A 14,960-nucleotide genomic window follows, 5' to 3' on the forward strand; every position below is an offset into this window, starting at 1 on the left:
CTCCCACTCCCTTGGCCTCCCACTCCCTGGGCCTCCCACTCCCTGGGCCTCCTACTTTCCTGGGCCTTGCACTCTATTGGCCTCCCACTTTCCTGGGCCTCCACCTTCTGTAGCCTCCCACTCACTGGGCCTCAACTCAGCCTCCCACTCCATAGGCCTCCCACTCCATGGGCTTCAACTCTCTTGGACTTGCACTACCTTATGGCCACTTCTCAGCCTCCCACTGTATTTCAGCCTCCATTTCTTTTCTGGCCTCCCACTACCACTCAGTTTACAAATACCTTTCGGCCTCCCACTACCTCTCAGCCTCCAATTTATTTCTCTGACCTCCCACTACATTCCAGCCTCTCACTACATCTCAGCCACTCAATACCTATTGGCCTCCCGCATTTTTTCCAGTTTTCCACTACCTCTCGGCCTCAAATTTTTTCTGGCCTCCCACTACCTTTCGGCCTCCCACTACCTCTTCACATCTCCCTACTTCTTGGCCTCCACTTATTTCCTGGCCTCCCACTGCCTCTGGACATCCCATGGTCTTTCAGCCTCCATTTCTTTTATGGCCTCCCAGTACTGCTTGGCCTCCCAAAACTTGGCAGCTTCCACCTTTTTTCTGCCTCCTACTACCTTTCAGGATTCCCTTTTCCTTTGCCCCCCCCACTACCTCTCAGCCTCCCACTCCCTCTCAACTTCCCACAACCCTCTCAACATCCGTTTCTTTTCTAGCCTCCCACTGCCTCTCAGCCTATGAATACCTTTCAGCCTCCCCCTACCTCTTAGCCTTGAATTTATTTCTCTTGCCTCCCACTACCTCAGCCTCCACTTTTTTTCTGGGCTCCCACTAACTTCTGGCCTCCCACTGCCTCTCAACCTCTGCTCTTTGTCTGACACCCCACTACCTCTTGGCCTCACACTATATTTCAGCCTCCCTCTCATCGTCCCATTCCCTCACAACCTCCCATTCCCTCTCAGTCTCCCATTCCCTTTCTGGCTTTGACTTTTTTCGGACCTCCCATTACTTTTTGGCACCCCACTGCCTCTTGGCCTTCACTTTTTTCTGACCTCCTACTACCTTATGGCCTCCCAATAAGTTTCAACCTCCCATTCCCTCTCAGTCTCCCATTACCTTTCTCGCCATGACTTTTTCTCTGGCCTCCCATTACCTTTTGGCCTCCCACTACCACTCAGCCTCCGCTCTTTTTCTGACCTCCCACTACCTCTTGGCCTTCACACTACATTTCAGCCACCCACTCTGTCTAGGCCTCCATTTATTTTCTGGCCTCCCACTCCCTCTCAGCCTCCCAGTCCCTTTCCAGCCTTGACTATTTTTCTGGCTTCCCACTACCTTCTGGTCTCCCACTGCTTCTCAGCCTCCACTTGTTTTCTGGCTTCCCACTACCTCTTGGCCTCCACTTTTTTCTGGCCTCCCACTACCTTTTGGCCTCCCGCTATGTTCAGCCTCCCAGTACTCCTTGGCCTCCCACTACCTCTCGGCCTCTAATTTTTTTCTGACCTCCCGCTACCTCTTGGTCTCCCACTACCTTCTCAGCCTCCGCTCTTTTTCTGACCTCCCACTACCTCTCAGCCTCCCAACATCTCTCAGCCTCTGACTACCTTATGGCCTCCCACTACCTCTCAGCCTCTGCTCTTTTTCTGGCCTCCCACTACCTCTTCGCCTCCCACTATGTTCATCCTCCCACTACCTGTTGGCCTCCATTTCTATTCTGGCCTCCCACTAACTCTCAGCCTCCACTTTTTTCCTGACCTCCCACTACCTTCTGGCCTCCCACTACCTTCTCAGCCTTCACTCTTTTTTGGACCTCCCACTACCTCTTGGCCTCCCATTACCTCTCAGCCTCCACTTTTTTGCTGCCTCCCACTACCTTCTGTCCTTGCACTACCTCTCAGTCTCTGCTCTTTTTCTGACCTCCCACTAACTCCTGGTCTCCCAGTACCTCTCGGCCTCCACTTTTCTTCTAGCCTCCCACTACTTTCTGGCCTCCCACTATCTTCCATCCTCCCAGTACCTCAGCCTGCAATTTTTTTCTGGTCTTCCACTACCTTATGGTCTCCCACTACCACTTGGCCTCCACTTTTTTTCTGGCCTGCCATTACGTTCTGGTATTCTGCTACCTTCTCAGCCTCTGCTCTTTTTCTGACCTCCCACTACCTCTCAGCCTCCCACTACGTTTCAGCCACCCACTCCCTCTCAGCCTCCATTTCTTTTCTGGCCTCCCACGATCTCTCAGCCTCTGGCTCTCTTTCAGGCCTTGACTTCTTTTCCTGTCCTCCCACTTCCTTATGGCCTCCCTCTACCTCTCAACCTCTGCTCTTTTTCTCACCTCCCACTACCTCTTGGCCTCCCACTGCATTCAGCCTCCCACTACCTCTTGGCCTCCAGCTACGTTTCTGGCCTCCCACGAACTCTCAGCCTTCACTTTTTTCCTGGCCTCCCACTACCTTCTGGCCTCCCACTGCCTCTCAGCCTCCACTATTTTTTTGGCCTCCCACTACCTCTCAGCCTCTGCTCTTTTTCTGACCTCCCACTACCTCTTGGCCTCCCACTAGTACTGATCTCCTTCTATGGCAAGGTGACCCGCTTAGTTGATGAGGGAAAGGCTGTGGATGTTGTCTACCTAGACTTTAGTAAACCCTTTGACAGTTTCCCACAGCATTCTCCTGGATAAACTGGCTGCTCATGGCTTGGATGGGCATACGCTTCGCTGGATAAAACACTGGCTGGATGGCTGGGCCCAAAGAGTGGTGGTGAATGGAGTTAAATCCAGTTGGCGGCCGGTCACAAGTGGTGTTCCCCAGGGCTCAGTACTGGGGCCATTTCTGTTTAATATCTTCATCAACGATCTGGATGAGGGGATCAAGTGCGCCCTCAGTAAGTTTGCAGACAACACCAAGTTGTGCAGGAGTGTTGATCTCCTTGAGGGTAGGAAGGCTCTGCAGAGGGACCTGGACAGGCTGGATTGATGGTCTGGGGCCAACTGTGGGAGGTTCAACAAGGCCAAGTGCCAGGTCCTGCACTTGGGTCACAACAACCCCGTGCAACGCTACAGGCCTGGGGAAGAGTGGCTGGAAAGCTGCCTGGTGGAAAAGGACCTGGGGATGGTGGTCAATAGATGGCTGAATATGAGCCAGCAGTGTGCCCAGGTGGCCAAGAAGGCCAATGGCATCCTGGCTTGTATCAGAAATAGTGTGGCCAGCAGGACTAGGGAAGTGATCGTCCCCCTGTACTCGGCACTGGTGAGGCCGCACCTCGAATACTGTGTTCAGTTTTGGGCCCCTCACTCCAAGAGAGACATTGAGGTGCTGGATCGTGTCCAGAGAAGGGCAGCGAAGCTGGTGAAGGGTCTGGAGCACAAGGCTGATGGGGAGCGGCTGAGGGAACTGGGGTTGTTTAGCCTGGAGAAAAGGAGGCTGAGGGGAGACCTTATCGCTCTCTACAGCTACCTGAAAGGAGGTTGTAGTGAGGTGGGGGTCGGTCTCTTCTCCCAGGTAACAAGTGATAGGACAAGAGAAAATGGCCTCAAGTTGCGCCAGGGGAAGTTTAGATTGGATATTAGGAAAAATTTCTTCACCGAAAGGGTTGTGCAGCATTGGAACAGGCTGCCCAGGGAAGTGGTGGAGTCACCGTCCCTGGAGGTATTTAAAAGACGTGTAGATGTGGTGCTTAGGGACATGATTTAGTGGTGGACTTGGCAGTACCAGGTTAATGGTTGGACTTGATGATCTTAAAGGTCTTTTCCAACCTAAACAATTCTGTGATTCTATGATTCTACATTCAGCCTCCCACTACCTTTCTTCCTCCACTTTCTTTCCAACCTCCCACTATATCTCATCCTCCACTTTTTTCCTGACCTCTCACTACCTTTGGCCTCCACTTTTTTTTTAGTCTTCCACTACCTCTTGGCTTCCCACTACCTTGGCATCCCAATCTCTGACTCTCCCACTCCCTTGAACTCCACTTGCCGTAGCCTCCCACTCACTGGGCCTCATCTCTCTTGGTCTCCCACTGCTTAGGCCTCCCACTCCCTTTTTCTCCCATTATCTGACCCTCCCACTGTCTGAGTCTCCCATTCACTTGGTCTCAACTCAATGTAGCCTCCCACTTTTTGGGCCTCTACTCTCTTTGCCTTCCACTCTCTCAGCCTCCCACTTCCTTGGCCTCCCACTACCTGAGCCTCCACTCTCTTTTCCTCCCACTCTGTGGGCCTCTACTCACCATAGCGTCCCACTCTCTGGGCCTCCTACACACCAGGCCTCCCGCTTTCCTGGGCCTCTACTCTGTGTGCCTCCACTCATTGGGCCTCTCAGTCCCTTGGCCTCCAAATCCTTGGGCCTCCCACTCTCTTAGTCTCCCACTCCCTTGGTCTCCACTCACCCTAGCCTCCCACTCACTGGGCCTCAGCTTTGTACACCTCCCACTTTTCTGGGCCTCCCCCACTTTGTACTTCCCAAACACCATGCCTCTACTCAGTTCCGCCATTTGGTGGGCCTCCCACTCGCTGGCCCTCTGCTCTCTTGGCCTCCCCCTCCATGGACCTCTCACTCTCTGAGCCTTGCAATCCCTAGAGCCTCCCACTCCGTGGGCCTCCCACTCTCTGGGTCTTGACTTACCAGACTGTCTGTATTTCCTATTCCCTGAGCCTCCCACTCCCTTGGTCTCACTCTCACTGGACCTCTGCTCTCTGGTCCTTCACTTGCCTGGGCCTCCACTTCCCCAGGCAGGGGGGAGGCCAGGGCTGCCCTGATCTAGAGGAGTCAGCCCTGCTCCGAGCAGGAGGCTGCGCTGGAGGCTGCGGAGGCCGTGCCCATCCAGCATTTCAGCAATCCTACGTGGTTGCCTCCCACTCGGGGGCACACGTCGGACGCCCTCCCACTCCCTCGGTGCCAGGGTGTACACTGCCATCCCACCAGCTCCACGCTTCCACCTACGAAGTGACTAATCGTCTCCAGGGCCTGGCAGCGCTTCCTGCAGCCCGGATTTACATCTCTGCCTCCATCTGTCTCTGCCATAACCTGGCATCTGCTTGCAGCCCACTCCTGTGCAGCCGTAATTAATGTCTCCGTTTCCCTTCATGGCGCTGCCTCGAGACGCCACTTCTCAGTGCCTGTTTCCCTACCGCCCTGTTTATGGCGGTGCTATTACTGTGGCCATATCTGCTCGTGCACCAAGCACACTTCCCTTCCTCTAATGACTGAGGGCCCTACCGTGGCTTGCATCTCTCAAAAAATTACCAGCAGGCTCTTGATCTCTGCCCCTTACCAGGTACTGCCCCTCTGACGTGAGCAAATCATGGAATCATAGAATCATTGAGGTTGGAAAAGACCCTTAAGATCATCAAGTCCAATTGTTAACCTAACACTACCAACTCCACCACTAAACCATGTCCACGCGCCACATCTACATCTTTTAAATACCTCCAGGGACGGTGACTCAGCCACTTCCCTGGGCAGCCTGTTCCAATGCTTGACAACCCTTTCCGTGAAGAATTTTTTCCTAATGTCCAATGTAAACCTCCCCTGGCACAACTTGAGGCCGTTTCCTCTCATCCTATCACTTGTTACTTGGGAAAAGAGACCAACACGCACCTCGCTACAACCTCCTTTCAAGTAAAAAATGAAGATATTTTGCATTGCATGAGCATTAGAGCCAGAGAGTACCTGCTGCATTAGCATCACACAGCTGAATTGCACCAACAGGACTGTACAGTCCAACTAGAAGAGACACTGGACACACAAAATCCCAGCAGCACAGTGGTGGTCAAGCACGGAAGACCCATTTCTGTGGTGGGGTTGATTTTCTTGCCTGTTTACAACAACCCATAAGTTTTCCTGAGCTCAGACATCCTGAGACCAATCAGCCAGGCCAGACTTCCAAGGAACTGCCGGGAGATAGTCTCTGTCCTTCATCATGAGCCTAAAGTGAAGCCCAGACATGGTCAGAGCCCTGCAAATCCCCTTTGAAGATCGTTGACTGTTTAATCCCTGCCCACCATGGGTCCTCTGCCAGGTGAGCACCCTCCATGTAGTCCAGGCTTGGTCTGTCATGTCCCAGCTCCTGGGATCACATGTGGGTCAGCTTTCCCACTAAATACGTACAGCTCACTTTCAACTGAGCCCTGTATAATTTTGTCTTTCCCTCATATTTGCATCTGGAGTATTTGTCTCCCTCCAGGTACAGTCTCATGAGCAGTTCAAAGGGAATTTGCTCTGGCTACAGGAGCTGCTCTCTGGATAGAGTCAGGATGGATTTCTAGTCTGCCCTGAGCTGCCACCTTTGCAAAAATATATTAAAAATCACATGAAAGTGAGCTTCTGGTTAGAAAACCCTTTCCATAACAACTCTGCAGTGTGCCACCAGAGTTCAGATTAAATGTGATCAATTTTCAAGTGAAAAAGGTGGCGCTCTTGCTTATATTGCTGACCACACTGGGCTCCTGCGTGGTTAGGGTTGTCACCGAATTCTGCTCACTCGCATGACCCCAGTGGCTGCTTGCATGTAAATGAAGGCAGAGATCAGCTCTGCAGCTGAAGCCTCCCGAGCAACTGAGCCAAACGTTTCCACAACAGTCACAGTCAACAACCAGTTGCTTTTCACTCACCGTCTGTCTGCTGTCAACCAAGTCAAAATGGAAACAAGCCCACTCTCATTCATCACCTTAAAAAAAATCATCACTTAACATCATCCCCAGCACAAAGATCTTCTCACCCTCAGAGCTGATGCACTGGACTTCACGCAAGCTGCGGGAGCGATGTTATTAGTAGGCAGCAGTGGGAGGTTTTGAAGTTGGATGTGAGCTGGGCATCCAGGCATGAAGCACAACAGCAAGTCCTCTGAACTCGCTCCGTGCCAGATCGCTCCCTGTTACTCTCGTCCTGCTTGAATCCGCCGAGTTGGTTTCACTGTTTTCTGCGCTGTTGGTTATTCTCTCCTCTCAGGAGAATTTCCCTGTCTGGTGGAAATATTTTGTTCCTTTCCAAATGACTGTGATATTTGGAAATAATCATCTGTGTCAGGCAGAAGAACTAATAGCCAGGATTAAGGAACAGGGGGGAAAAAAATCCAGGGTCATTCACAGCTTGAAACTCTGACCAGCTGTCTGCCTGTCATCTCCTCCTGGCCTTCTTAGTCAGATAAACTTTGCCCTGATGCTGTCATACCCTCAAAAAATGTCTTTATTTCCTCTGCCAGAGAGGCCTTCTTGAAAACTGGTAGAAACCAGCCAGGAAAGCAGAGGTAAGTGGAATAATCAGCACTATTTTTCGGGCCAGGGAAATCAAGGCACAGAAAAGAGAAAGTGAGTTTCCAGAGGTCACAGGGGCTGTCAGTAGCAGAGAGGAAAAGGGACCATGAGACTGTGTCCTTCTAACACCTCGGCTGTATCTCACAGCCTCTAGGAGACAAACTTAGAGCATCACATACTTCTCTGGCCCTGTTTGAAAGCATTTCCCTGCCAGCATCTCACTTCACAGGAAGGGACTCTGAGAGATGGGCCCATAGCAGCACTGGGAAGCTGGGTGAGAGCAGGACTGGTGCTCTGTCTCAAGGTGTAGCCAGTCCCTGGGGACAGGTTTCCCCTTGGACAGCACGCATCCCTTCCTCTCCCTCTTCATTCCTGCCCTGATGTTAACCTTTCCCATCCATCTTCCCTCTCCCTCTTCATCCCTGGATAATCCCATTACTTAAATAGATGTCAAGCTTCTGCTAAGCACTGTCACCTCTGTCCCTTGGCTGGGCTACAACACTACCCTGAGCATGGAGATACTCAAAAGCACAGTCATATTGTCATGGGCATTGCTAGAGTCTATCATTTGGTTTGGAAACTTCCCTCTGGGGACACTGAGGGCTTGAAAACATGACCTTGAGCCATGAGTTGTCCCCACACAGAAGGATCCCAAAAGTTTTAAAGAAACTGTGTGAAGGCAACTGGTGAAATACAAATCTCTGCTTCTAGGAGAAAACCCTCTGGCTCAGAGCAGGGGTCGGGTCTCCCAGGGCCGGAGCAGTTTGGTGTCAAGTGAAGAACCAGACTCATGAGGACCTCTAGTTTCTACTGTGGCAGGGGTCCTACTCCCAGGTCTCTGACTGTGAGCTCCTAGCTCACAAGCTGCAGGCTCACATGTCCACCGCAGCCCCCCCACAGCTGGCTGCACGTCCCCAGCAAGTGCCAGCTTTCCGAGCAGACCGTGAAGAAGAGAGGCACTACGTAAACGGCAAAAAGTGCTACAGGGGGAGAACATTAAAATGAAACATTTAGAGCTGCCTCTTTCTGTTGTGTCTTCCCCCACACGCGGTCTTTTCTTGCTCTGCACTGCGGATGTGACTGGCTCTGACTGATTGCCCTTTATTTCCATATTAAGCGAGACAGTTTGGGAAAGAACGCCTCCCTCTGCCATGAAGCCCCGTGTATAGTTTTTATTAAAAGGTTGTCAACTTGCCTTTTTTTTTTTTTATTTCCTCCTTCCAAAGTCTGCATTTTTGCATGCCATTAAAAGAACTATAGGAGAGAATTTTAAGAGTTATGAAATGCCAAATTATGTTAAGTAGATTCTGGATGGTCTTAGCAGAAATCTGGCATGTTGACAAACCTGCTGCACCACCCATTGTGCCCAATATTAAGTCAAAGACCTATTTGAATCTCCTCCGTGAATGCCACATGAAATCCCACCAGGTCAAGGAATGGTCCTAACTGGTCTTCGCTGGTGAATATCCCAATGCACTGGTAAGATCAGCTGCTCGATGAACCAGAAATCCCCCTGCTGCAGTTGCCCAGCTCACCTGGCACTCCAGCCCAGGCCATCTTCTGTACCAGGCCCTGCTCTACAGACTAGACTTTCATTAGTCAAGTATCTATCAAGACGCTGGGGCTGATGGGCTTTCTCTCCACAGTACTAGGCAGTTTCCCTCTCTGGAAAGAGCTGTTTCTCATACCACCTCATAGCAGATGGGTGCAGGACAGCACAGAGCTTGTGTGATTGCTTCAACAGAAGGTCCTTCCATCACACGCTCTCTGGCTAATTGGAAAGCTCAATGGGGGCTGAGGAAAACAAATAGCTGCCCCTTAACACGCCCGGGTGCTTTCCTTCATCAAGGAAGGCTCAGCATTCAAATGAGCTGCGTATTTACATCTGTCATGCTTGCCTCGAGAGCTGCACTGCACACACTTGGATGAGTACAACAAAAGGTCATCTGGTCCTCCTTCACGGGGAGCACTGCTGAAGGGCTCTGAGACTCAGCATTCCCTCATGCACGAGCGTCATGGAGAGCCTAGGCACACACATCCAGGGAGAAGGGGTAAAACAGTCTTTCATCTCTTTTTCCCACAGAGGAAACACCAACAACAACCTTAGAAATCCAGGTTAGGAACCTTTCAGGGAAAAACATTACCACCCCCACCTACTTGCTTTCTACACTGGGAGATGTCATCTACCTACAAGAGCAGCTGAAAGAGAGGTGTCCCCATGCCTCAGCCTCACCAGCTCACAGCTGAGTGTATTTGCTTGCAAGATGACACCCAGCTGAGAGCTGCAATTCTTATTTATCTGGAGGAGAGGGACGTTTAGTGAGCCCCCCAACAAACAAAGACATAAAGACGTGAGCCTTTCTTCCAAGTACTAGTGCGGGGAGCAGTGTGGGTAAAGGGTTTACTTCACAAACCTCCTGGAGATATATTTTTTTCTCTCCTGTTCCAGCTGAACATGAAAGATCAAAATCTCAAGCTTCTGTGAATTAAAAATGAAACAAAACCAAAATAAAACCACCTGGTTTGGGCCAATTAAAATGTTTTGTTTCAGTAGCTTCTGAACATGCTGTTAATAATCAGCTCAAATTGCAGAACAAGGGTGTTTCAAATTAGGAAACTAAAAATCTTGGTTGTCAAAGTGGGACTTTTCAAGAACTTGAGGGCTCTTTTTTAACTCAGACATTTGTCAAAGCTGTTCTTTTTTTACCCACAAAAAGTTTCAGCTTCAATAAATCTGCTGCACTTCTGACACAAACAGAGACAAGGAGAGAGAAAAGCACGGCTGCCCTCGCCATTTCAGTCACAGCCCAAAGCTGGTGGGAAACCAAGGTCATGCCCAAGGTCACTCACTAAATCACCATCACATCAAAGGTTTGAAACTATAGGACCAGTCCTGGATCCCTCACTGGCTTTTGCTATTGCATTTCATAGCACCAGCATTTCACTAACGCCTTAAAATCTCCAGCCCATCTTTCATCTCCAGGCATTACATGCAAACCATATTACCTCCTTAGGAGATTAATGGGACCGTATTGCACAGGAACTGGTGGTTTCCACATCATTTGCACTGCAGATCCAGGTACCTCCTTCAGCATGCTTTATGATCACTCTACCTGGGCAGCTTGGACATGACTGGAGTGATAAGCAGCCACCTCTGCTTCGTGTGGCAGGAGAGAAACCTCCTCAGCACTGGTTTTATTGCTAAGGCAGAGCAGAAGATGTTGCTGCTCTTCACAACACCAGCCTGGAGGCCCAAGCACCATTTCAATAAATGATATTTTGACACCTGAATTATTGCAAGTGGCTCTGGGCATGGTCAGATCCCTGAACAAGCAGCAGACCAATGTTCGCTTAGGAAGGGAGTTGGAGAGAGGCTGAAAGGCAGCAGTGGCAGAAAGAAACCTGCATCTCTGAGGTCTCCACAAAGACAATGAGGACAAGAACACAGCAAGGAAGTAGTCCCCAGGGCTGCCATAACAAGCACACTTCCACACAAAAGTCAGTAGAAGAAAAAAAAGGAAGGATGCCTCCATGAAGCCACCCCAGCCACTTCCCCATGCCAGTATTGGGAAAACAGCCTCAAAAAGACTTGCATAAAGGCAGAAAGGGTCCAGTAAAACAACAAAAAGGGGTTTCTAGGATTCCTGGAAAGCATCCTGGCAAAATCCTGGAAAGTGTCATAAAATTCCTAGAAAGCAAAGAATTGCTCAGAAAGCAAAGACTTCTTCCTACAAAGAATCCTAGAAAATTCTGAGAAAACACTTGCAAAGTTCCTGGTAAGCACTCTAGGACATTCCTAGAAAGCACCGTGAGAAATGGCTTGAAAGCAACATGGGAAGGAAAGAAAAGGGATTTCCATTCCTTTCCATTCCTGGAAAGAAAAGGGGAGACTTCTAGCAAGCAATGTCGAAATTCCTAGGAAGAAACTTAAAAAGTCCTGGAAAGTAATATGAGAATTCCTAGAAATCATACTGAGATATTCCTTGGAAGAAATCTGATAAATTCCCAGGAAGCACTCTGGGAAAATTTAAAAAAAAGACAAAGGAGAAATTCCAGGAAAAGGAGGGGAAGATTCCTGGAAAACATTGTGGGCCATTCCTAGAAAGCAGAGGGGAGATTCCTGGAAAACAACCGCAGCAGGGAAATGCCTAGAAAACATGGGAATTGTTTTCTAGGCATGGGAATTTCTAGAAAGCAACATGTGAAATTCCTGGAAAGCTAGAGGCAAATCCTAGAAGGCTAGAGGCAAATTCCTGGAAAGCAACCTGAGAAATTCCCAGAAAGCAACATGGAGTTTCCTAGAAAGAACTCTGGAAAATTCTGAGAAAAGGTGTGATGGGTTCCTGAAAAGCACCATGGGACATTCAGAGAAAGCAAAGGAGAAATTCCTAGAAAGCATCCTACAAAATTCCTAGAAAACAAGATAGGGCATTCCTGGAAAGTGTCCTGGGACCTTCCTAGAAAGCAATGGGGAAATTCCTGGAAAGAAATGTGGGAAATTCCTAGAAAGTCCTCAGAGTAATTTCTAGAAAGTGATGTGGAGATTCCTACAAAGCATTGGGGATGTTGCTAGAAAACACTGCCGATGCTGATTTTGAGGGGAAGAACTTGTGCGGGTGGCAGCAGACCTAGAGAGAGGGTCAGGGGAGGTTGAGAAAAGCATGATAGCCCCAAGTACCCGAGCGTGCTGGAGGTGAAAGGCAGAGGAGCAGCCCTCATCCTCAGGAAGGTCCAGCTCAGTGCTGGGATGGCTGGGGAGCAGGAATGTCACCTCAGAACCCCAGGCTTACACATGAAAGCACACAAGGTCACATTAAGTCTGCCCACACTGGTCCTGATCGCATGCATCTAGTCTGTTCCTAGGAACCTCCAATGACGGATAAACTCCCTTTTCCTCACCAAGGTGTCTGCACGTACCTCTCTCTACTTCTGGGAGGGCTTTCCTTGGTGCTCAGCCTCAATCTCTCTACCTCCTCTTCCCCTCTGTCCCCTCAGGCACTGAGAAGGATGTGTTCCTGGGGTCATAGGATAATTTAAGTTGGAAGGGAGCTCAGGAGGTCTCTAAGTACAACCTTCTGGCCAAAGCAGTGTCAGCTCTGAGGTCAGACCAGGTTGTTCAGGGCTTTGTCCACTTGGGTCTTAAAATCCTCCAAGGACAGACGGCACAGCCCTTCTGAGCCCCTGTCCCACTGCTTGACTGTCCTCACGGGAAAAACTTCTGCCACATAAGGAGGATATATGTAACCAATCTGAATCTCTCTTCTTCCAGATGATGTCTATTGCTGCTCATTCTCCCACTGTGCTTCACTATGAAGACCCTGACTTTGTCTTCTCCATGACTTCCTCGCAAAAGCCTCCTGAGCACATTCACAGCTGTCCGCACTGCCCGCACAGCCCTCCCTTCCTCTCTGGCAGGCGATGGGCCCATCTGCCCGACTCCCTCAAGACCAGCTGTTTTTTTCCATGCCTTCTTCAGATGCTGTTTCTCAGCCCATTTCTGCTCAGGAGGAAAAAAAGATCACAGAGAAGTTGGTGGCATCACTTTTATGATGTCCCCCTCCCCAGGTGACCCAGCTGACAGGGAAAACTCTCTGGAAGACAGCCTGGCAATTATCTCCAATAGGCCTCTGCACATCTGATTGACTTCCCTTTGCTTTCATGCCTGACACTTCAAACATCGGGGATGGCAAGGCAGGGGGAGGATTTGGCTAACGGAATGAAATAAGGACTCCAAAAAATACAGCTGCCTCGTCTGGAAAGCAGAGCATGTCTCAGCCTCCCCGCTGCCCTCAGCCTCAACGTTACCACCTGTATGCCCAGGCTTAATGGCACAGACAGTAATAATTTGTAAATAATTAATTGTGAGAGGGGCAGAGGCAGCACCCACGTCTCTCGCTGAAAGCCAGCATGGGATGTGACCTCAGAAGGTGAAATCCATTCTTGGAGGCTCCCGTTAGGTGTGGAGAGGGACCTGACACATCCTAGGAAAATGGAGCTCATACCTCTGCCATTGACCGCAGGCAGGTCCTTCGACCGGTTTGTGCCTCAGTTTCTCTACCTGTCCCTCTTATCCCACCCGTGTTTAGACTGGGAATGGCTCCCCCTACATAGGAGGACAGTATCCAGCACAAGAGCCCCTTGATCTCACCCAGCTACACAAATAAAACAGGTCTGGTTCTGGTCACTGGCAGGTGGCTGTGGTAAAGCCCACATCTGAGGGTATAGCCAAAAGCTCTTCTCCTCAGAGCCAGGTGGCTTCATCCATACGGGAACAAGTCCTGGCCTGCCTGTCGCCATAGCTATGTCCAGCCACTGGCCAGAAGGGTGTTAACTGGCATGGACCAAAGCAGTGCTAGGGAGCATGCTAATGATGAGAGAGGATGGACAAATGTGGGGCACTGCCTTGGCTCTCTTAGGCACTAGTGTAGACATGGCCACCTTGGCCCCTCTGGGGCAATCTCTACCCTGTGGGCGTAAAAGCAGACCCACACGGCCCGTTCCTTTCTGACCACGCTGCTGTGGCTTTAGTTTAACTGTAGCTCAGGTTGCAGGTGTCCAGCCTGGGCTTACGAAGAGCTGAGTTGAAGGCACCTCCCAGGGAACTGGTTTCAGCATCCCTATGTTCAGCCTCCCCCACACCACCTGCAGAGCTTGCTGGGCATCTCTGTGGGGTGGTGGCTGCTCTCCGAGGGAATTCCTGCTTTCACAGGGTGTGGGTTTCTGCCTACAACATGACAGCTGCTGCTAGGGCAGAGCCATGCACACCCACATGCTGGCTGAATAATGAAAACAAAAATGCCTCATTCCCACTGGATGCTGTTTTATTGCCTGGCTTGTGGTTGCTGCCATGTGACTCACTTCCAGGGGAGGCCACCCAGCACTTCTGTTGCAGAACGGAGAAATGATTGCAGAGCCCAAGCTGCTGTGCAGTTGGGAAAGCAGATCAATACATGTTCAGCAGATCAATCACTGTCTTGGGCAAGGGAATTCTACCTGGAAAAACTCTCCTGCTTCTGCTGGGTCATTAGTAGAGCCCCCTGTTCTAAATCAGGGCCTCCATCTAACAACAGTGCTCTACTTGATTAATGCTGATTAGCCCTGCTTTGCTTGGTACGTTGATTAAAAAGCAAGGTTCATTTCCCAGGTTTCCTTCCCAATCATATTCCCTAATTTCTTTTGGCACCTCCACAGCCTCTTAATTCTTCAGTCCTCCAAGAAGCTCATCAGACAAGGACAATGCTGAGGCACTAACAAACAAAGGTCAGATGTGAATTATATCCAAAGGGATGCTCTCTCCTGTGCTATGTTACTCTATATGGTAGACTGGCTAGTGGCGTCTTCACCTTAAAATGTTGCCGATGGACAACTTCAAGACAAAAACCCATCATCACTCAAGATTTCCCTACATACCAGCAGAGCTCTGGGGCTTCTCAGATACATCCGCTTGCTTCCCACCAACTGGAGAAGCAAAGGGACCCGTATTGCCTCTTCCCCAAATTATTGGCTAAATTGCTGTAGAAATGGCTTTATGGGTTTAGGCCAGTGGTCCACCCAGCTTGTTCAGTGGCTGTAGCAGATGCATAAAAATCAGCAGAAACAGGGCACATACAAAGTGGCCTTGACCCACTCTTCCTAGCTTTGGTGATCTGCGATCCAGGGGTCTTCATCAGCTAGAAGCCATGCTCAGCTCATGGGATTTAACAT

The sequence above is a fragment of the Ciconia boyciana genome, chromosome 7 (assembly GCF_034638445.1).
Source record: "Ciconia boyciana chromosome 7, ASM3463844v1, whole genome shotgun sequence".
Taxonomy (NCBI): domain Eukaryota; kingdom Metazoa; phylum Chordata; class Aves; order Ciconiiformes; family Ciconiidae; genus Ciconia; species Ciconia boyciana.